Below are 21,666 nucleotides of genomic sequence, written 5' to 3'. Positions count from 1 at the left end.
TTCCTTTATAAGAGTTGCCATGGTCATGGTCTCTTCACAGCAATCGAAATCCTAACTAAAACACACCTGCTCTCAAAAAACAGACAAAACTCCAACAATCAATCTTTAACATGGCTTAAAACAAATGAAAAAACAAAGTTTCAATAAAGAAAATCTTAACAAAAATAAAAACAAAGAATGGAACTAGCTCTTGTAGACCAGGCTGGCCTCGAACTCACAGAGATCCACCTACCTCTGTCTCCCGAGTGCTGGGATTAAAGACCTGTGCCACCACCTCCCGGCTAACAAAGAGAATCTTAACAAAGAAGCAAAGACTCCAAAGAACCGGAAAGGGAGCTGGACACAGTGGCACACACCTGTGTGCCTGTGATCCAAGAATTCTGGAGGCTGAGGAGGAAGACCAGGAGCTGGTGGACAAGTGGGATACACAGCAAGTTCAACAGCCTAACTAGTAATACCTTGTTCAAAAACAAGAGGCCGCCGATGAGGGAAAGGAGAGAAGTAAATGACAGCACCGAAAGGAAGCAGCTGAGGACCAGGGCTGGCTCATCGTTCAGCGTGGTGACTCTGGGACGGGACAGGTGAGACAGCCCGGTGAGATACGAGCACATGCACACAGCTCTAACTGGGAGAAAACAAGAGAACCCATCTCCGAGGACTCAAGACGCCAAAACGAAAAATCTCCCTCGTCAGTCTGGTCCCAGAAGTTGGGGAATGGGAGGCGGTGATAAAAACATACTAGGAGAAATCACGATGCTTTTGATTCGGCAAGAGATAGAAGGTAAGGGCAACCTAAAGAAGACAGAACCCAAAACCTCTGCCTCACGCTACAGCATAATAAATCTTCTGAAAACCAAGAACAAGGAATGCATTCAGAGAAAAATGGGATCCTACCCGGTGTTCTGAAAAACAATTCAAATGGCAGCAGGCCTCTCTTCAGACACCACGGTAGGCTGAATATTTTTCAAATGCTGAAGGAAAAAAAAATAGGTTGTCAACCCAAAAGCCTACACTCAACAAAAATATGCTGAGCTCAAGGAAAAAAATAGATTCAGAGATGAAGGGATGCTGAAAAGAACTGTCAACAACAGACACAGTTTAAAAGAAATTGTGTTAACAAAAGAGGGAGCCGCACCTTACGCAGAAAACAAAACCAAACCATTGGTGTCTACACTTTTCTTGTCCCTGTGTTTGACAATTAAAGCAGAGAGGGTTACATACGGGAAATATTGAAAGCATGACGTGCTACTGGTGGGGGAGGGTTTGGCACCACCCTTAGGAGGTAGGACCTCTCTGGTGGAAGTACACACTAATCCCACCTCCAGTTCCTGCCACTTTGTCTCCTGGTCCCTAGATATGAAGAGATGGCCAGGCTGAGGGATGCCCTTGCTGTCTGGAGCTCCTCCAAGCCCTGCCTGCCACAATGGACTGGGAATACGAACCCATAAGCATGAATGGATCTTTCTTCCCCTAAGTCGACCTGCCAGAAGAAAGCAAAGGCTGAGAGGGACGCAGGAGGCGGGGCTTTCCACATTTCACCACACTGATAAGGTGGTGACAAGTAATGAACTCTGACAACATCCAAAATGGCCTGAGACAAAGCTCTCAGAGTGTCCATGAGGGAAAGTTCTAGATTGGGTTTACTGAGGTAGAAAGCACACCCTTAAATGTGGGCATCGCCATCCCATGGGCTGGGTTCGGGCCTGAATGAAAAGACATGACCTGAGTGCCAAGCCTTCAGCCCTCTGATTCCTGACTGCAGATGCAATCTGACCAGCTAGGAACAGAAAACAAAACAAACAAAAAAATACAGACTTCAGCCCTAACAGCAAGCACAGTTAAGTGCAAATAATCCAAGTACATAGAGAGACACAACAGAGTAGTGCAAAAAGCATGGCCCAACTGCAAGCTGCCTACAACGTGTGTAACAAACTATCTGCTGCACTGAGGATTGGATTCAGTACACTAGGCAACCACGCTATCACTGACCTATAGGCAGGCCGCACTTCTTTCTTCATATTAGTTTGGGACAAGATCTAAGCTGGCCTTGAACTTACTCAGTACCTCACACACACCTCAAACTGAGGATTCTGCCCCCACTCCTCCTCCTCCCCACCACCCTCTGTCACCCTGCCCCTGGCCCCTCAAAAGTTCATAAAACATAAAATCAACAACATAGAATCCAATAGCCTTGGATCAACCAGCAATTCCTAGTCAACATTTACGGAACAGTATATCAAATAGCAGACTGCACCTTTCTGTGTGTCTTGCGAAATATCCATGGACCACACCCCAAGATGGCCCCAGGCAACAGAGCAGGCCTCCCTAAACATCAACTAAAACCAGCCTCCAAGCACTTTCTGATCACAATGGGACCAAGCTAGAAATCAGGAACAAAGATGAAAGGCAAAGACACTTACAGCTGTTTCAAAAACAAGGAGCAGCTTTTAAATAATTCTCAGGAAGACGGTGGCCAAAGGAAAGGGGTAAAGGTGAACTCACTGGGAACTGACACAGTGGTCGGCCTTGATCCAGCTCTGAGCTTATATGATGTAACTGGCCCCTGTTAGCAGATTCCACTGGTACACGTTTGTTGCTGGTTAGGAGGCGATATTTGTAACTGAACAGGATAAAGTGAGGGCTTTAAGTTAGGTTGTGTTGTTAGGAGAGCCATTAAGAGGCAGAAGACATTCTCATGCGCAAGGCCCTAGTTCAATCCTCAGCACTGGCATTTAGGGTCTTCTGTTACCTGAATCACTGATCACGTAATACAGTCATGAAGACACCCAGGGGGTGTTTCCGATGCTTCCCCCATCAGCCTGTGCTCAGCACGCAAATGTCACCAGAGCACCTGCAGTGCACAACAGAGGTGCTATAAACAGAATGCTTTGTCCCTTCAAAGTCCTAACCCTCAAAGTAAGGTCTTGGGCAATGGGCCCCTTGTAGGTGACTAGGTCGTGAGGACAGGACTAGTACCCTCCTGAGAGAGATGTCCAAACCATATGACCTACAGCCAGCCACAGAGGAAGCAAAGACAGGAAGACCTCAAGCTTAATGTCTTCCTGGACAGCAGAGCGAGCTCAAGGCCAGCCTAGGGGACTTGCAGACACTATCTCCTGTTTTAAAATGCAAAGAGGGCCAAGGGTACAGTTCAGATCAGGGCGACTGGCCTTCTGTGTGTAAGGCCTGTGCCACAAAAACAACAGAGATCCCAAAAAGCCCCTTCCTGCCTTCCTCCAGGCAAAGCCACAACAAGAAGATGCCATCTACAAGTCACACCAGACACCAAACATGACACTCGCTGCCTTTATCTCGGACTTCCCTACCTTTAGAAGTATCCAAAATAAACCTGTTTTGCTCATAGCACACCCAGAATATAGCCTGAACAAACAAACTAGGTATAAATAGTCTGGACAGACAAGAGCAGATGTAAATTATAAAGTTTCTCTCCTACCAGTACTCGTTTTTCTAAAATATCTGATCTCAAGGAAGTCTGAGGGGAAAAAAAAAACCAATATCTGCTTAGATGACTCATACTGAGATATGAGTAACTGTGAGCATGAATAGTCCCAAGGTACAGAAACAGTCTCACTCAAAGGACACCGTAACAGTGTGTGCAGAGCGGAATCCAAGTGCTCCCGTCTGCGTAGCTCAGCGCCCCAGGGCCTGTCGCACCCTCCAGTCCCATCTCTAGCCCAGCAGTTCTAGTATTTCCTAACTCACAAAGCATTAATAGTAGCTTCCTTCTAGCTACAAACCCAGATCCTGAAGGGGCTTTGCCACCTTTCCCACGGGGAGAAGACATCCCGTGGGCTTGTACAAAGACAACCCAAGCCCCACTAACATTTGGAAGAGCTGTGTTTGTCTCCTCAGCTGCCTCCAAGTTCCCTCCTGTCCCTAAGTGCTCCAGGGCATCCGTGTAGATGGTATCGCCAGCCCCCAGGAGTCTGGAGTCTGTCCTCTCAAATTAAGGCAAAAAGACTTACACAGGACTGGACTGCATTTTAAGGCAACTAAGAAAAGTTCTGACTTTTGGACTCAGCAGAGCCTGATGAAGGCAATGGGGCGTTTCGTTCGGCTGAGCCGCCGGGTTTCAGAACAGTCCCAGATTCCACTGAGGTGCTTATTCCCCTCCTGGTCTACCATCCCTTTCCTCTCCTCAGCATGGCAGCCGCGACTGTACCTGTGCTATCACCTCTAAGTGTCGAGGATGTGTTCCAGAGTGCAGGAGTGTCCATCCTGTGAGGATTAAGGAGGAGGCACACATAATGTGCTAGGCTTACCTCACAGACTCTCCAACACAAGAGGCAAAGGCAGAAACAGCAAAGGACTGGTCATGCCAACTCCAGCCAGCTGAGAACTAACCAGCCCACCTGCCAGCTCATCAGGAGAAAGCCCATTCTGTGTTAGCACTGCAGGCTGTGCCTGAGCACCACTACTTGTGAGCACAGTGGGTGGGGTGGTACACTGTGGCAGGCATGCAGAGTAGAGGTGATCCCCTCATCACCAGGCAGAAAAGAGGGTTCTCCAAGGCTGGGCAGAGGGCAGATTAATGAAGATGCTACTGAACAGTAGAAGTATCAGACACTGCTGGCTGGCAGTGGTCAGACTTGCTGGAGAACATGACTGAGAAGAAAAACTTCTAAAAGTTGCTGTTCCTGCTAATCACTGTTACATATGCAAACAGCTTTTGTTTCATGCCTGATTATTATGCGAAATAGATCTGCATGTTATAAATTATGTCAGGCTGATGTGTTTTGCGCTTTATGTAACCACCAACTGTGCTTCCAGCCCTCTCTTGGCAGCTTCCTTCTTGGTCAATTAGAAAGCAACAAGGCAGCAGAACCACTCCTAAAACACGAAGCATTCCAAGTCACCAAGCCGGCTGGTCCAGGAGGTCAGCATCTGGAATTCCGATGCTCAGCTGGTCTGCCCTGCCACCACAGTATTTCAGCTAGTACTCATCTCAACAGTGCTCCACACTTCCCAACTAACGGAGAACAAATGAGTTCTGAACAGGCAACATCCAATCCAAAAGCTTTTGCTTGCTTGGTGGTTTCTTTGTCTGAAACAGGGTCTCACTACATAGCCCAGGTTAGACTGTAACTCACTATGCCTCTCTGGCATCCCTTGAACTCACTGGCAATTCTCCCGCCTCTGTCTCTCAAGTGCTAGGATTATAGGCATAAGCAAATCCTAAACTCTTTAAGGACCTCACTTGGAAGAGATGTTGAAATTACGAATGGCTAGACAAAGATCAAATAACACGGTTATGAAATTAACACTGTAAACAGCGCTCTTCTCAATTATCCTTGGTCAATATGCAAACTTCCTCCACGGAGGAAAAATGCAGCCAACATCTCCAAAGATCAGAACTGCAAGTACCAAGAATGTCCCAATGGCTGACCTTGGTTGTCTACTTGACTATATCCAGAATCAACGTGACACAAACCACCACAACAATGCTGTAAGGACTTCCCTTAACCAGATTATGTGAAGCCATTAGACCCAACCCAACTCTAGGCTGTTCGTCCTGGCAGCAGTCCACGTGGAAGGACACGAGGAACTCTTTTCTGCCTGTGCATTCTCACTCTCAACGGCGAATTCATCTGTCCTGTTGCTGTGCACTCCTCCCGCGTGTCAGAATCAACTTGTTTGGGATTCCCACACCAGCTGCTCTCCACCCAGGAATCCTTTAGGCTTTGAGCACTAGAATGGGACTGTTAGTCACCCGGTGTCATACACTGAGTAACGATGAGACAGGCATGGCTGCCCAGACTGCATCCTGTAAAGCACCCTAACAATCCCCTTTGGATGCCGATCTTCATTCTGGTCCTTTAAGGGACCTCCTAAGGTACTAGAGACCCAAGACCCAGTTCCCAGGAATGCTCTGACATGCACCTACCTTCCCTCTCCACCATCTGTGAAACATCAAAAAATGAATGACTACAGTATTATTCTAACAACTGAAACAGTAACATTTTAATAATGATCAGCATGCATCTAGCATCAGAATCGCCAGATGCTTCCCGAGGCATCTCACACAGTTCCTCATTCAGTCCTCCCACAGCTCTTAAAGGTGGGTGTCAGGGGAAAGAAACCCAAGATCACATTGTGGACAGAGCTGATCAAGCTCCAAAACCCAGTCTTAACCATTATAACCACCCTACTGTCTGTTATAAGGTAGGGTTACATAAAATTAGTGGCAGGTTTAACTACAAAAATACCAAGATTTGTTAAAGACATATACCCATAGCACTGCGGTGATCATGAGGAATATCTCTCTCTCTCTCTCTCTCTCTCTCTCTCTCTCTCTCTCTCTCTCTCTCTCTCACACACACACACACACACACACACACAAATTCAGGGCTGTTCTGGGGTATTCTAATAGAATATTTCACTGGCACTTCTCACAACTCTTAGGGTCATCCAAGAACACAAGCTGAGCCAAGAGAAAAGCCGTAATGCAGCCTAGTATTCCAAGGGGTCCTGGAACAATAGAGAGACAGTAAGTAGAAAACCGGTGATGTAGTCACCAGTTACAGCCAGTGTGGTTTTGGTTTTGACTAACCTTCTATCCTAAGAAAAAGTCAGGGGAAACTGAAACCAGGTAAGGGGCATGAGAGGAATCCCTTGGAAAATACATCTAGAAAACCATTCCAGAACAAGGGGCTGGGGAGAGGCTCAGGGTTGGAGCACTGACCCACACGAGGCAAGGAGGTGCTGAGTGTGATCCCCAGCACCAAACACAATCAATCAATCTCTCAGAAACAACTAAGGGAGGACCCAGTGTAGCTCACAGGCAGCCTGGGCAACATGGCAAGGCCTGTCTCACAAAACCACAGAGACAGTAATTCACATGCAGTGGCTCCCACCCGCAACCCTCAGGGGCAAAGGCCTAGGGGACTAGTAGTTTAATGTCACCTTCAGCTACACAAAGTCCCAAACAAATCTGGGCTACAGGAGACCTTGTCTCAAAAAAACAAAGCAAAACAAAACAAAACAAAAACCAAACAAACAAAACAGCAAAAGAGAAGGGAGAGGAGAGGGGAGGGAGGGAGGGAAGGAGGAGGGGAGCAGCAGGAAGAGGGGAGAGGAGAGGAAGGTAAGAGGAGAGTTTGGGCAGAGAGAACAGAGCTCTTCGTGTACTGGCATGAGATAGAAAGAAGTCAAGGTTCAGACAGTGTGGGCACAGGGACTGCGGTGTCTTCTACGTCAAAGGGGTAAGAAAGCACACATGTAGAAAATGGGTGCTTCCGGGAGGGCCCGTGACCCTCAGCCTGGCCGCTTCCCAGAGGAAAGGTTTCAAGGAAGGAGACTAAAAGTCGGCCTTCTACACGTGACTGTTTGCCTCTTATAAACTACAGAGAATGCATGCACTACCCATTTATATCACAACTAGCTTTTTATAATAAAAAGGACTTGGACTAAGATCAACTGTGAAAATAATGTAGCGAGTGGGAGAAATTCGAAATCAAAATTCAGAAATTAATTTTCCTCCACTGTCTACTGAGACTTTCCCACCAACACCACTTCTCCTTAAATGTACTTGCATCCTAGCTGGGTGGGGCTGTTTGCCAGTCCAGCACACTGTCAGCTTCTTTGTCAAACTGGCCTTTCTCCCTGAAAAATCTAAATTTAAAAGCCACCTACCTATTGTGTTTTTTAGCATGCTGTGTATCTTACCTATACCAGGGACAGCAAGTACCAACGCTCATGCCATCAGGACTCCCACCCGTGACAACGAGCAGGGTGGGACCACAGCAGCTTGCCCACGAGATCCAGCTGCTGCCTCCACCATGGCCCACGGAACAAAACCTATTCACGCATCTGGTCCCTGCTCCATGAGTCTGTCTGCCTTCACGTCATCCTCTGGGGACTTCCTGTGTATGTGTTTACACCACATTCTTCTCTGCAATGGACTAAGGATGGAAGAATTTAGGTCAGGCAATGGTGGCGCACGCCGTAATCCAACACTCGGGAGGCAGACAGGTGGATCTCTGAGTTCAAGGCCAGACTGATCTACTGCATGAGTTCTAGGACAGGACAGGACAGGACAGACTCCAAAGCTACAGAGAAACCCTGTCTCAAAATAAATAAATAAATAAATAAATAAATAAATAAATAAATAAATAAATAAATAAAATGTATGACTATTAAAAATGTAAAGCAAAGAACCAAGGCTGGTGCTGAGACAAAGGCTAGAAGCTGTCCAGCATTAAGACCTACTGGGCCACCCCAGGGTGGGTTTCAAATCCGGCTTTGGCTTCCAGAGCCAGTCTAAGAGTTTGGGCACCCAGTCCACACAGAACAATTCTTGAAAGAGACTTACCTCATTATATAAAGCAAAGCAACCTCTTTGAGATAACCAAGATAGACACACAGTCACATCTTCAAAAGGTGGCATTGTTCCTGTCAGTGTTCCTCAGGAGACTGTGACTTTTTACCAAAGCCCAACTCAACACGTGGATTTTACAAAGAGCAGACAGACCTGTCCTTGAACTTAGCATCTTCATTCCTTGTCTCCCAATTAAATGATAAGCTCTATGAAGACAAGATCCACCTCTTCTAACTCCTACCCTTAGTTCCAATGTGTTTTTGTTGTTGTAGAAGGAGGAGGAGGAGGAGGAGGACGATGACAACAACACGTGATCATTACCACAATGAAGAGGACGATGAGGACCACCACGACACTTCACTCAGTGTGAGTGGAAGGCTACATGATGCAATCTGAGCTCCCCCTGACAAAAGTGCTCTCTGACCTAAACAACGCAACTTCCACTCCCATTAAGTAGCTGAAGCCTCCACTGAGTTACCCAATCCTTTCGTGGGATTACTGGGCATCAATTTCATTTGTGATCTTCCAATACCATTTTTAGTTTTGCATATCCCTAACTCAAAGCTTGCCAAGATAGCCAATCAATGAAACTGAAAGAGGAGCAAACACTCTAGCAATCCCTATCAAAGGAGAAACAGTATCACCATCTTTCGAGAGTATAATCAACAGCTCTTTACAGACCAGCGGACAAGGGCAGGCTCCTTTCTAAATGACCCTGCAAGTTCAGAGAAGACGGAACTCTAATGTGGATCTTCTCAACTTCTTTCCAAGAAGCTGCAGCTTCTGCACATCCTCAACTGTCAGGAGCTGTCCTGCTGGGTCTGAACACACATATATACTCACCCCACTGTCAAAGAACACCGCTTCCCCTTAGGACCCACCCCAGCCCCCTACCTGAGCAAACTGAAAATGAAATGAGTACTATGTAATAAATTATGTAGGTGAAACCATCATGTGCAAAACAAAGGATTGGAAAAAAAAAAAAGACCACTGCTAAGCACAGACATTAGGACACATTAACAATCCTCTATCTGTATTTTATTCATGGAAATCATTAATAAATAAGTAGTCTCCTTCGACCCTGGATGGGCTTTCTGAACATCAGTATTTCAGTTCCCGGGACATTCCACACTTAACTCCCTGTATCCCCGCCCCAGAGGGGACAGCTGTCGTGAATGACATGACCTGGCTGGACACTGATAGGTGTGGAAGAGACCAGCTCTCTCTCTCAGAATTTCAGAAGGTGGGTGACACGTCTAGGGAAATGCGACATAGACTCCAGCTGCAACTTAGACCTACAGTTCCTCTTACTGGCCCACGCAACTTGAATGTCTGTCACTCATTACTGATTTAAAAAAAAAAAAAAAAAGACTGAAGTATTCAAATGCCAACATGAGGCTCACTTGTCTGAAATCAAACAGATAACAGGTAGCAGATAACATAAACCATAAGGCTAACCCAGGCTTGCACACTCTGTTTTCCCTACTAGCCTGCCTCAAAAGACTCAAGTGTTTGGAGAGAACTACCTGCCAAAATTAAAGCCTAAAGAGCCTAGGAGTTTTATGAATCCCCAGCCAAACACCATCACTCCATCCCCTTCCGTGTTCTTACTAAACTCAACCATAATCATAACAGCCACAGTAACAAGTTACACTGAAAGGCACGTGGCAGTTTATTACTAAAAAAAAATTTTGATTATTTTTTCTTTTTCACTTCATTTTTGTCTTGGGGTAAGGGACAACATTTGCTAAGGTGACTTGTGGAGGACAACTAGTAGGAACGGGTTCTCCTAGGTCTCAGAGATCAAACTCTCTACATCAGGCTTGGTATCAAACAATGATAAATCTTACTACCTCCCCCAACCCCTCTTTTTGCTTCCCATAAGGCAGGGTTTCATGTATGCCAGGCTAGCCTCAAATTCTCCCTACCGCCAAGGACTGAACTTCTCATCTTTATGGCTCTACCTCCCAAGTACTGTAAGACCACTCCTGGTTATGTAATGCAGGGGCTCAGTCCAGGGGCGTCAAGCATGTTAGGCGCAAACTCTACCAACTAAACTATACCTCCAGTCCTTTTCATTTTTATCACAGGCAACTACTTGGCTTTCTCATATATGACCCCATATCTCAGTTAAGACTTCCAGACCCTATGGGTAGAAAATATTGAACTCTGAGAAGACAGTGGGAGTCTGGAGGGGTAGAAAACCCACCTACAATCCACAGCCAGTCAACAGTCATAGAGGACTTTATGTTACCATTCTCTGTGAGAAAGGCCACTCTGACCCCACATATACTGACTTAGCTAATCATCTACCTCCATCAACTCATAAAGTGTAACAGGAAGCAAGTGCTGAAAACTGATAGTCCAAAAACAATGGGAACATCAGAAAGGTCATCTCAGAGCACCCTGCTCCCCACAGGTGTCAGGTGATAGCTAGCTAACTCATACTGACAAGACGTGCACCTGCAGCTGTCCCAGCGCTCAGCAACAGGGAAAGTGTCTCGCTAATCTCTGAAGGCTCTGTTTAATCTGGACTCCAAAACCAGGCAGGGCGAACTGAGAGGGGAACGTAATTATCATGTTCATCATCTGTGACTACAGATGCAGCAGTCTTAACGTGTTCAAATGAAAAGCAAAAAGATACATGATGATGATCCCATCTGTGCAAGAAAGGCTGCCCGTGAATGCATGGCTGTGCATGTGCATAGCGGGTCACGTGGATGTGTGTTTAAGCACACACAACACAAGTGCAAAGATACAGGTACAGAAATGTGAGTGACAGTGTTGATAGAGGATGCCCGAGCAGGAGAGCCTGCAGGGGTAAAGGGTAAAGAGATGGGACGGGAAAGGAGACAGAGGCTCAGCATCTACTCTGTATCCCCATCATTCTTTCAATTTCTGTAACTGCCATGTTCCATGTCTGATAAATAAAAACATAAATTAAAAGCAGAGCCCAAAGATTCTTTTCCTAGAGCTGCTCTAGCTAGTATAGCAAACTCTAATTATTTTATTCAGAGAGGCTCCTTTGCTCATTCAACAGACACCCATGGTCCAGCTACTATATGTGTCTACTGTGTTAAGTTGGAAAAGGAGCATGCTAGTCACCATGTTCTTAAACAGACCCATGACTTCCGTAAAACATGGTACTAGAGAATTAACTTCTAATTTTTATCCACTCCAGATTTTCTAAATCTTATACTTTTAAAAAAATACCATTTTTCCTAATTAATAAATATAGGCTCGCTTATTTGACAAATGCTAGTCCCTGATTATGTGTCAATCACACTTCACAGTAAGTTTGCCATGAAGAACAAACACTATATATGGTCCCTACCTAGCTTCTAAGCAGTTGAGAATTCTCCACACGTGAAAACTTTTAGGGGTGCATAAAAGCTGGAATAAGAACCAATATTTCAAAGCGAAACTGCACCCTCCAAAACAAAATTTAATTCCAGTTTAACCCAGAGAAACATAATTATATTTTTTACAAAACTGCACAATTATTTTAGTCTTAGAGGGAATAAATTAATGGGAAAATAGAAGCCACTGAATGTAGAGGCTACCTGTCTGGGAGCCTGAATGCAGGGCTCTAGGATCAGGTGGGCATGAAGAAGCAGATACTAGATATCCCATGAGCCTGTTTCTCCACCTGAAATAAGGAAACCATGTCCTCCCTCCATTAGGATGGGAAAAATCTACCTATTTTTAGAAGCATGGTAAAATCTGGTAGTAAAACAGAATGATCATGCACTTGCTTCCTTTTGTCTGGTTTAATCCCCCCCCCCCCAGCTTTGTCATTTATTAACCAAGCAAAACATAATTTCTGCACGCCTCACCAAGTAAAAGAATGCAGGAAGTAAAGTCAAAAGACAGAAGTCCACATTCAGACCCTGTCTCCAACTGTTAAGCTTAAAAAACAAGCAAATCATAGAATCTTTCTGCACCTACCAGTAAACTACATAAAATCTACGTTCTAGCATGATTCAGAAACCAAATATGAAAATACCTGTGAAGACAAACTCTAAACATGTCTCCAAAGAAAATACACAAATACCAAGAGAAACATAAAAAGGCGAGATGTAAATAAAACACGCACCACTTGGCAACCATTAGGCTTGATAGGACTCATCAAAAAGACAAACATGACCTGTGGAAAAAGCAGAAGCCTCGTGTACAGAGGTGAAGCTCAGCTGGTGCAAGGCTCTGAGCGTCATCACCGACAGCACGTCAACATAAATTAATAGACAGTAGGACCTGCATGTACTGGTGATGAGACCGCCCATACATAGAAGCTTTGCAATGGTTCTTCAAAACACAGTTGTCGCCATGTGACCAAATATTCCACACAGAGGTATAGTCCCAAGAGAAATAAAAGTATGTTCATAAAATATTTGAGAATGACTATGCACTGAAGTATTAAACAAAATGGTAGAAGCGAATGCAACCCATATGTGCATCAGTTGAAACGAACAACTGCGGTATAACAATGGAATATTATTCTCCCATAAAAAAAGCAATGCTATGGTATGAACACTGATGGCAAGCTACGTGAGAGGCACTGAGGGCCACACAATGCATAATTCCGTTTACGGCATGTCCAGAAAAGGCAAATCCAGAGGCATGGAAAAGTAGTGCTTGCCTAATTGGCTGTGATGTTTACACAACCTTGTTAATATACAAACACTACAAAACCGTACAATGTAAGGGTGAATTCTATGGCATGGAATATATCCCAAACAAGGCTATACAGAAACTAAGCTTTTGCTCCTTTTTCTGAAAAGATGCCCCGCTTTTCTATTCTAATTAGGTTTTTGTTCCTGTGAGACTTGGGAGGAGAGTGTTTCCTTCACAGTTATAGTCCATCATGGAGAAGCCAGGGCAGGAACTCAGGGCAGGACCTGAAGCAGCGGCCACGGGGAAGTGCTGCTTACTGGCTTGCTTCCATGACTTGCTCAGTTTGCTTTCTTATTACATAAGCCAAGACCACCAGCCCACAGTCAACTGGGCCCTCTCTCATCAACCAAGAAAAAGTCCCAGACTTACCTACAGTAGGCCAATCTGATAAGAAGCAATTCCTTAATTGCGACTCCCTCTTCCCAGGTAAGTCTAGTTTGAGTCTAGTGACAAACACTCACCAGCTCACTAAGTTAAAGGCCTACTTTTCCCAAGAGATTATTCCTGTTTGCCTGCATGAGCTAAAACAGTTTTCTGAAGTTAGATATTACACACGAATGGTGTTTTTAATAACATGAACTTATTCCAAAGAAACTGTACAAATCAGATTAATCGGCTATAATCTTACTCCCTAAAAAAAAAAAAAAAAAAATCAAGCTTATAGACTGTGTTTGTTCTAAGGAAATCCTTATAGAATACATACACACACACATATATGTGTATGTATATATAAAATCAAAATTGCATTTTTGATTTTATATATATATATATATATTATATCAAAATGCAGCTTTTTCTAACTTATCAGATACAGCATTAGTAAGAGGGCCTGTATAAAATACCTCCTTTAGGTACCTGTCAATCAACTGAAACCCTGGTAGACCCAACTTTTCTGCTGTATGTTCTGCATGTATTTTGAGACTCCTATGTGCACCACTGCACCCTATTCTCTCCCGTGGACTATTCCAGGGCTCATTCGCAGTGGCTGAAATGTGGGTATACTCTTTAAACGCAGAGTAGAGCCAGTTGCTAAGGTTAAGTCTCATCTGGAATGTCTGAATACATATTCAGCAAACCGATTTCCTGGAATTCGAGATACAAAAACAATCAATAGAGAAGTGTAAATGCTTTGTAATTCCTTTGTAGTTTTTGCTGTTTGTCACAGGGTAAAGGCAGCCACCAAGTTCTAGCCACAAAAAGTATTATGTGTAAAGGCTTCCTGGTTCTAGAACAAAGAAAGTATTTTATTGCCTAAAGCAAAAGGAAGATATTTTCCTTCTATTTAGTATTGTTATACTAAAATAGCATACCAATGAAACCAGCGAGGTGTGACAAGACCCAAGGCTTGTAAACAAAGATAAATTGTTCTTTATTGAGATTTCTTCCTGGATGGGGGTAAATCCATCCCACTAAGAAAATAAAATTGATCCAACCAAAGAAAACCACATGGATTTTCCACCCTGGGGTACCCCAGGTGCCAATTTTAATGTGGGAGCTTGATAAACTACTGGCAGGCATATGGAGGGTTATGCTGGACACATACTCAACCTGGAGACAGCTAGGACCTGTCAAACAGCAGCTGCCTAGTGATCCCCACAGCAGCGCTCCCAACTTCTCTGGCTCAGGGCCACGTGTGAGAGGATGTCAAAGCTGGAAGAGCCACGGGGCTGTCAACGTCTGCACGCCCCTGCCGCAGACAGGGTGAATCCCACCATCCACTCCAGAGCTAGGCAGATCGCAGCTCTCTTTCCTTCCAGAGGGCACTGTCCCCGCACCCTGGCCAAGTACCTCGGGCCTCCCTTTGTGGCCCTCTAGGGCTGGAGGGCTGTGGCCCGCCCGCAGGCCCCGAGAAAGCCGAGTCCTACGGGCGACCCCTGAGAACGGGCCCTGCAGCCCGCGTCCCGCACCGGCGGCCACCGGCGCACACAAAGGAGCGGGCCGGGACGCAGAGACGCAGGGGCTTGCCCGGGATGCCCGCACGCGAGGCAGGGGTGGCGGAGGGGACGACCCCGTGAATCCAGGCTGACACTCAAACCTGTTGCTGGATTCGGGGCCCGGGGACCCCGCCAGGACGCGAGCGCGACGGGTGCGGGCCGAGGCCGAGGCGGCGGGAGCGGGGAGGGCCCGCGGGGCTCGCACCTCGGGCGCTTTGTCTGCGGCGGGCGCGGACCGGCCGGCCGGCGGCGTGGAATGGGAGGAGGGGGGGGACCGCGCCCGACCTTCCGCCCGCACCACGCGCGTCCCTGTCCGGCGTGGCCTGCGCCTCCCTCGCTCCGCGCGGCCGCACTCACCTGGCTGGCGCGGGCCGGGCTGGCGGGCGCTGGGGACGACGCGGGGACGCCGGCGCGGCGGGCGGAGAGCTGGGCGAGGCGGGAGGGAGGCGGGCCGGGGGCGGAGCGGCCCGGGCGGCGGGCCCGCGGCAAATCGCTGCCCGGCCCTCCGTGCGTCAGGCTGGGGGGCGGCGGCGCGGGTGGCCCGGCCACCTCCCGGCACCCGCGGCCCGGCCCCGTCCGCGCGACCTCGCGTGCGCCCGTGTCGGCGGCGCGGAGACCCCGCCCGGCACGGAAGGGGGCGGGGCGCCTGGGATTGACGTCCTGTGGTCCCCACCGGGAGGAGCCCGGCCGCGTGGGTGGTGGAAGCAGCCCCGGCCGGGGGTCAGGAAGTGTGGCTGGAGCTGGAGTGGCCCTCACACCTTGTTCGTTTCCTCCTGCTTCATCCACCTCCCACCTCCCGGGATCTCCGAGGTCCACCTTGGTCTAATGTGACCCCTGTGTGCTGGGATGCCGGTGGTCCCATATGTACCCAAGGTGGGAAGCTGGAGGGGAAAGGGTTGCTGGAAGGGCTGGGTGGGATTCCAGACTTTTGTTTGGCTCTGGGGATCTTTCCATTGGTTGATCCAAAATTCACAAATGGGGCTTTCTCATGATTGCTTCAGAGTCTTCTCATTTTATTGCACAAGTCACTTTTAGGTCATTTCCTGAATTCAATTCAAGAGAGTCATCCACTCAAAACCGCAGTGGCCACATGGTCCCAATTCCAGGCCTTCCCTAGCTCTCACACTACCACCCCAGTATCGCCCATGTCAGCTGATAAACGCTTTCCATTCCAAGTAACACCCAGCTTTTTCTGTTAAAGCTCTCTGGCTGAAAACCGAGAGAGATTTCCTCCTCTTAATTCTAGGGGACCGAACTGTATCTGTTGCTACTTGGCTTAAGAAGTCCTGCTTTTTACCACGCTGAGGGCCACAGCTTTCTAGATTCACTTCTGCTTGAGTTCCAAGTAACTGCCGACAAACCCTCCAGAAATGGAGCCCAGCACTGTCTCTAAAATCCTCAAAGGTTGCATGGGGCAATACACAAGCCCATTTAGAACCTGATTCCTCTACCTCTTCAACTCAAGTGTCTTCTCCTTCCAGCCCCTCCCCCCCCCCCACCGCACAGATTCCACAAGAGGCTGTTTCCAATAGTGCCTTGCACGTGGGATGTATCCCTCACTTAACCAGGTGAACTCCCATCCTCAAAGACAGGCATGGCTTCCTCTTCCTCAGCTGGCTTACCAGCCCACCCTTTCACTAGCCCACATCCTTACCCCACAAACTAAACCAGACATTCTTTCCTCTCTGCTCTCACAGAGCCCCTGATTTCCTGGGGTTATCCTCGGCACCTTTTTTTTTTTTTTTTTTTTTTGTCGCATTTCTGTCTTTGGTGGTCTTTCCTTCCCGTGCCATGTGATCCCTTAAAGGACAGAGATTCGTTGTTTATTTTGCGTTCCCCAGAACACGGCACACTGCACAACACGAGGGAGGTTCTCCCTAACTGTTCTGGTTAGGTCATTTTCTATTCAACAACAATGTACTAAGCATCAGTCTATTTGAAGAGGAGAAACTACAACAAAAATGGCCACCCTAGCGTGATTTTCCTTCCTCCCTGTCTTATGCGGGACTCTCCCTTTAAAGCCTATTTTCCCCCACTCACATTCTTTGCTTATCCTAATAACACAAGAGCATGCCTGAGAATCCACCCTGCTAACTTACACCGCCCTGACTCTCGTATGCACTCTTTACCGACCCGCCCATTCCATGCCAAGTCACCCAGTTACTTGATAAGGGGACGAGAGAAATGAACAGAAACAAAGGAAAAGTCTCAGACTCTGAATTCACAGAATGAAGGCGCTGCACCTCTCACCGACTGACAAAATAGCTTAGTTTCCTCAAGTTGGCCTCTCATCCAGAGGGCTTTGGTTCTGTGTTAGCATTGGTAGATTCTGTGTGTGTGTGTGTGTGTGTGTGTGTGTGTGTGTGTGTGTGCGCGCGCGCGCTTGCGCTTGAAGTGGGGCGGAATTAGCAGAATCTTGGAAAGCAAGTACCCATCCTTTGGTTGAGCTCCCAGTGACCATCCCTCCCTAACAGTGTCGTTTTTCTCTGAAAGGTTCCGCTGTCCCCTACGTGGAACTGAATTGTGAGTCTCTATAAACTTAGTGGGTAGACAATGGTGTTGGTAGAAACATCACCTGGTTTACATTCTAAGAAGAGTAGGCAGGGTCTGTAATTTCCTAGCTCTGTGACCTTAGACAAGCACAAATACTACCAGCGACTACCCCAAAAGGGAGTAGTAATAACAATGATTGCACTATAAATCATTATGATAAAGTATGAAATGAAGTATATCAAAATGTCCACAAGCCTGAATCTAAAACTAAAATTTGTTTCTGGGAACAGAACATCCATTTTCTTCTGTGTGCAGCCTTGGGAACACTTGATAACAGCAATCACAGTGTCTTCTCCCTTATACATGCCCTTCATTTGCACACCACCCAACTTCCCCACCTAGCAAGTGCCTCTTACACTGTACCCAGAACAGATTCTCCAGTTCCACCTGCTAAGGATGGCATTTCAAAACCAGGCTTGACATTACATGAATGTTTTGGTACCTCCCTATGCTATCCTTACAAATCAAGGTATCATCAACTAAAAAGAAGCAAAATTATCCCCAAATCTTTTTAAGTCTTTACCATAGACATAGTGCTAAAAACATATCTTCTCCAAACTGCCTTTTGCAGCTCTGAGGAGATCTTTACATTAGTGCCTCTTAAATATCATTCTAGATGTTCTGCACTAAGAGCCCCTGCCAACTACATAGCAGTGTGTAGGGAGAAGACCATTTGTTAGGGACAAAGATCCAAAGGATACTTTAAGTAAAATGTTTCTAAATGTCATGTTTTCCCATATGATTTCCCTTGGGCTTCTTAAAACTGCATTTAAATATCATTTTAAAGGATGTGAATTCCTAAACTCATCTTGTTTTCTTTTACCAACAAATGAATGCCAGAAATCACTTTTTATAAGAATGTTCCATGTGTGGTATGTTTGGGCCTCTGAAGAATTCACCAAGGTAAAGCAGAGCAGTGTTGTTAATGCCTTTTGCCTGGAGCCTTGGAACATTAGACAACACTAAAGGTGGCTTCTTGCAGAAATTACAGTTCCCATAGCCTTACTGAAGGGGTGTCCCCAGGAAGTATTGTTGGGCTATGTGTGTGGCCCCTAACTAATTCTGATTTCTACTGTGATGAGCAGACAGACCACACTTTTTCAAAAAATGACCTGGTGAAAAAAATTCAGTCCAAAAAATTTGGTCCAATCAAGCAACCAGCTGAGGAAGCCAGGATCAAGAAGAACCCAACATAGCACTAGTGGACAGAAGCTAAGGGCAGCCACTCTGTGACTAGGCAAAGGATGTCTGTCTCACTCGTCTGGAGTTACAGGACAAACACAACACAACTACTTTGCTTTGGGGATCATGTATTCCAGTGGAGGGAGCAGAGAGTAGGCACAATAATTAAGAAAAGCACATGGCCTACCAGAAGCCTGCCTGCTGGAAGAAACAGAGTAGCAAAGAGACTGTCCAGGGAGTGGAGTACATTTGTTATAACTGGGCTAGGGAAGAACTCAGTGAGGTTCCATGGAGGAGGAGGAGACACTGCCCTGTGTGAGCATAGGCCTGAGGTCAAGATAAGACAAACACAGAGACTGGGGGGAAGCAGTGGGAGCCAGGCAGCTGGGGAGTCCTCGAGGGGCAGGTGGGATGGGAGCAAATGTCAGGAAATATGGGACCAAACATCCAAAGCCTGGCTCTGAGCCTTCTTCACAGCAATTAAACAACAACCAAACCTATGAGGGAGGTCCCGCTGTAGCTCTGGACTTGAGGCCTTATTCCTACAGCTGGCCTTCAGGGACAACAAAAAACCAGAAAGTTGGGAACTTTTTTAGCATGTCAAAATTGTCCAAGTAGGAATGACCATGAGCCTCATCAGTAGAATACTAGGCTGGCTTCCATCCCCTAAAGCTCCGATTCGATTCCCCAGTTCTGAAGAAAGGAAAAAAAATTGCCAAATTAGATGGCATTAATTATACATATAATTAATACACTTGGATATATCATTAAATTGTTTAAGAAAAATGTTTGATAATCTTACAAAAATGGTGGAGTATCTAACGTTATCATTTTTAGATATGACATTTTAATTTCCAGGTCAGAATTTCTCCCTTTCAATGAGACAGGTATAAAAATTGGGTCATCTTTTTAAAGTATTCTTTCATGGTTCCGAAATGCTATGAACATAACTTTTAAGTTAGGTGGTTGGCTCGTTTTATTCTCTCACCAGCTGGTCAGGTAAGCCAATGACTTTGGAGTCCTTTACCCTAGGAATTTTTCCTAAGGCCATTGTAAGCTTGTTTCTCTGTGTGTCAACTGGCTTTATTTTCCCCAATTGCTTTTTTTTGTTGCTTTTGTTAGTTTGTTATAAACAAGCCAAATGAAACAGTAAAAAGTACTAGCTGGCTGCTGCCGTTGCTAATCATCAAGACATTTTAAAACAAAACCGACTTATTTTTCTAGTCACGAGGTCATAGGATTTTTTTTGAAGGGGGGGACCCCCTCCTCTATTGCAATGTCTTTCTTTTTTCATGGAGCGTAGAGAGGTTAAGCAACAAACCCAACTCCAGCGTCAGTGCAAAATATCACAGCCTTGCATCTAGACCTCCTGTTTACTAGTTGATCTGAATAGAAAGTATATAGATATCTGTGTTATCAGCTATCTGTATATAAGCACATGTTGATAACTTATGGATAATACAAAGTATCCTCCTTAAGCATCAACAGTGCCTTAAAGATACTGAGAGCTAAAATAAAATTTCAGACAGGAAAAACCTGTAATTTCGATGAATACTTCCCTTCACTCTTAATTAATACTAGCTTTAGCTGTATAGTAAAAAAGGATGCCAAATGATGATCCAAATGTTCAAGCAATGGTTACAAATACTTCTGAAAACATATAATGCATTAATTCAATAGTAGGCTATAGCAAATGAGCGAGGTCAATGGCTGTACATTTCTCATGCTCAATAGAATTTCTTCCAATGAGTACTAGGTATGCAGTGTACATTGAAACGGCTTTCTCTGAATTCCAGCTCCACAAGTAAGTAACTAATTTGCGTTGAACTCAAGAGAAAGATGAAGGCATTCTAGAACAGTCCTCCGGCCACTCAGAGCCCTGAGGGAAGAAATGTAGCGCTGGGGATCTCAGAGACTCGAGAGTCTCTCATTGCCGCTGTCATGTCTGTCCCGCTCAGATGCGTCTGCAGTCTGTCCACTACCAAAGCTACCTGTTCAGATGGCAACGGCTGAGCTCCGAGAACCAATCGCTGCTCACCCTCTGGCTAGTGAAGTTGCTGATATATTCAGTTCATGAATGGCCAAACACTGGATGAGAGAACACAAATGGCTTCCAGGGGTGGAGAAAGCATCTCACCACGCAAGGAAGTTGTCCCCTAGGAAGCTAGGAATAGTGCCATAAAGAGAGAAAGACTACCAGACAAGGGCCCTGCCAAGGCCAGATGTGTGCTTCTCCAAGCAGACATCACTAGAGATGATTTGTGTGGAATATTTTATATAGTCAATCAACTACTAGACTGATGATGTAAATCGTTCCCGGTCTTCTTATTTTATATGAAGATCCTGTACTTAAGTGCTCATTTTCTGATTTGCTGATAGACTCTTAAAACCCTTCTCCAGAAAAATCCTTATGTCAGCCTGTGCCAGCTGAACAAAAATACAGGAGAGTCTGGGCCATCAGACTGCTTTTAGTTATTACTTGAAATCTGTCTAAAAACTTTAAGTCCGAACACGTTTTATTCGCCACTGAAGGTGTAAAAGACTTGCTCATCAATCTGTGTAGTGCCACACGCGCTGCCTTGGAAAGGTGTTCTCTCAGTTAGCTTCTGCGACAGGCTTCTGTTTACGCCTTAGTCAACGGGGAAAGAATGTTAAGGACGAGCTTAGTCCACCTTACGCAGTTGGTTCCTCATGTTTTCCTAATGTGCCGCAGCCGTCAGCCTGCGTAGAAAGGTCAAGAATATTTACTGCAGAGCTCAAACCCTCCGGTTCTGCTCAGGATTGGGAAAGCCAGAGCCTGAGCCTGGAACCTGAAATGGCCCCTTTTGAATTTAATTCTCTCAAGGTCAGAAATGCCTCTCTTGTTTATCTACCTTTTTTTTTTTTTTTTTTTTTTTTTTTAAAGCCAAACAGGGACAAACCACATTTGGAAACAATCTCCACCCATCAGCCAGCTTCTTCCCACATGTGGCTCTTTCCATTGCC

General features: G+C 46.0%; 1 protein-coding gene across 3 annotated transcripts in view; it reads right to left on the bottom strand.

Annotated features, from left to right (window-relative positions):
- Sestd1 (SEC14 and spectrin domain containing 1) overlaps window positions 1-15,347 on the bottom strand; it is a 97,061-nt gene extending 81,714 nt beyond the window's left edge. The window contains exon 1 of one of the 3 annotated variants that reach the window (XM_038337026.1): window positions 15,304-15,347. The gene's annotated coding sequence lies outside the window, so the exon portion shown is untranslated. Of the gene's footprint in view, window positions 1-894; window positions 916-15,303 lie in introns of those variants that run through there. The other 2 variants (XM_038337028.1, XM_038337027.1) reach the window with 2 other exon arrangements.
- Between the last annotated feature and the right edge of the window lie 6,319 nt (window positions 15,348-21,666).

The sequence above is a fragment of the Arvicola amphibius genome, chromosome 7, assembly GCF_903992535.2.
Source record: "Arvicola amphibius chromosome 7, mArvAmp1.2, whole genome shotgun sequence".
Taxonomy (NCBI): Eukaryota; Metazoa; Chordata; class Mammalia; order Rodentia; family Cricetidae; genus Arvicola; species Arvicola amphibius.
Note: the sequence above shows the minus strand (reverse complement) of the source record. Positions and strands in the feature narration are given on the sequence as shown.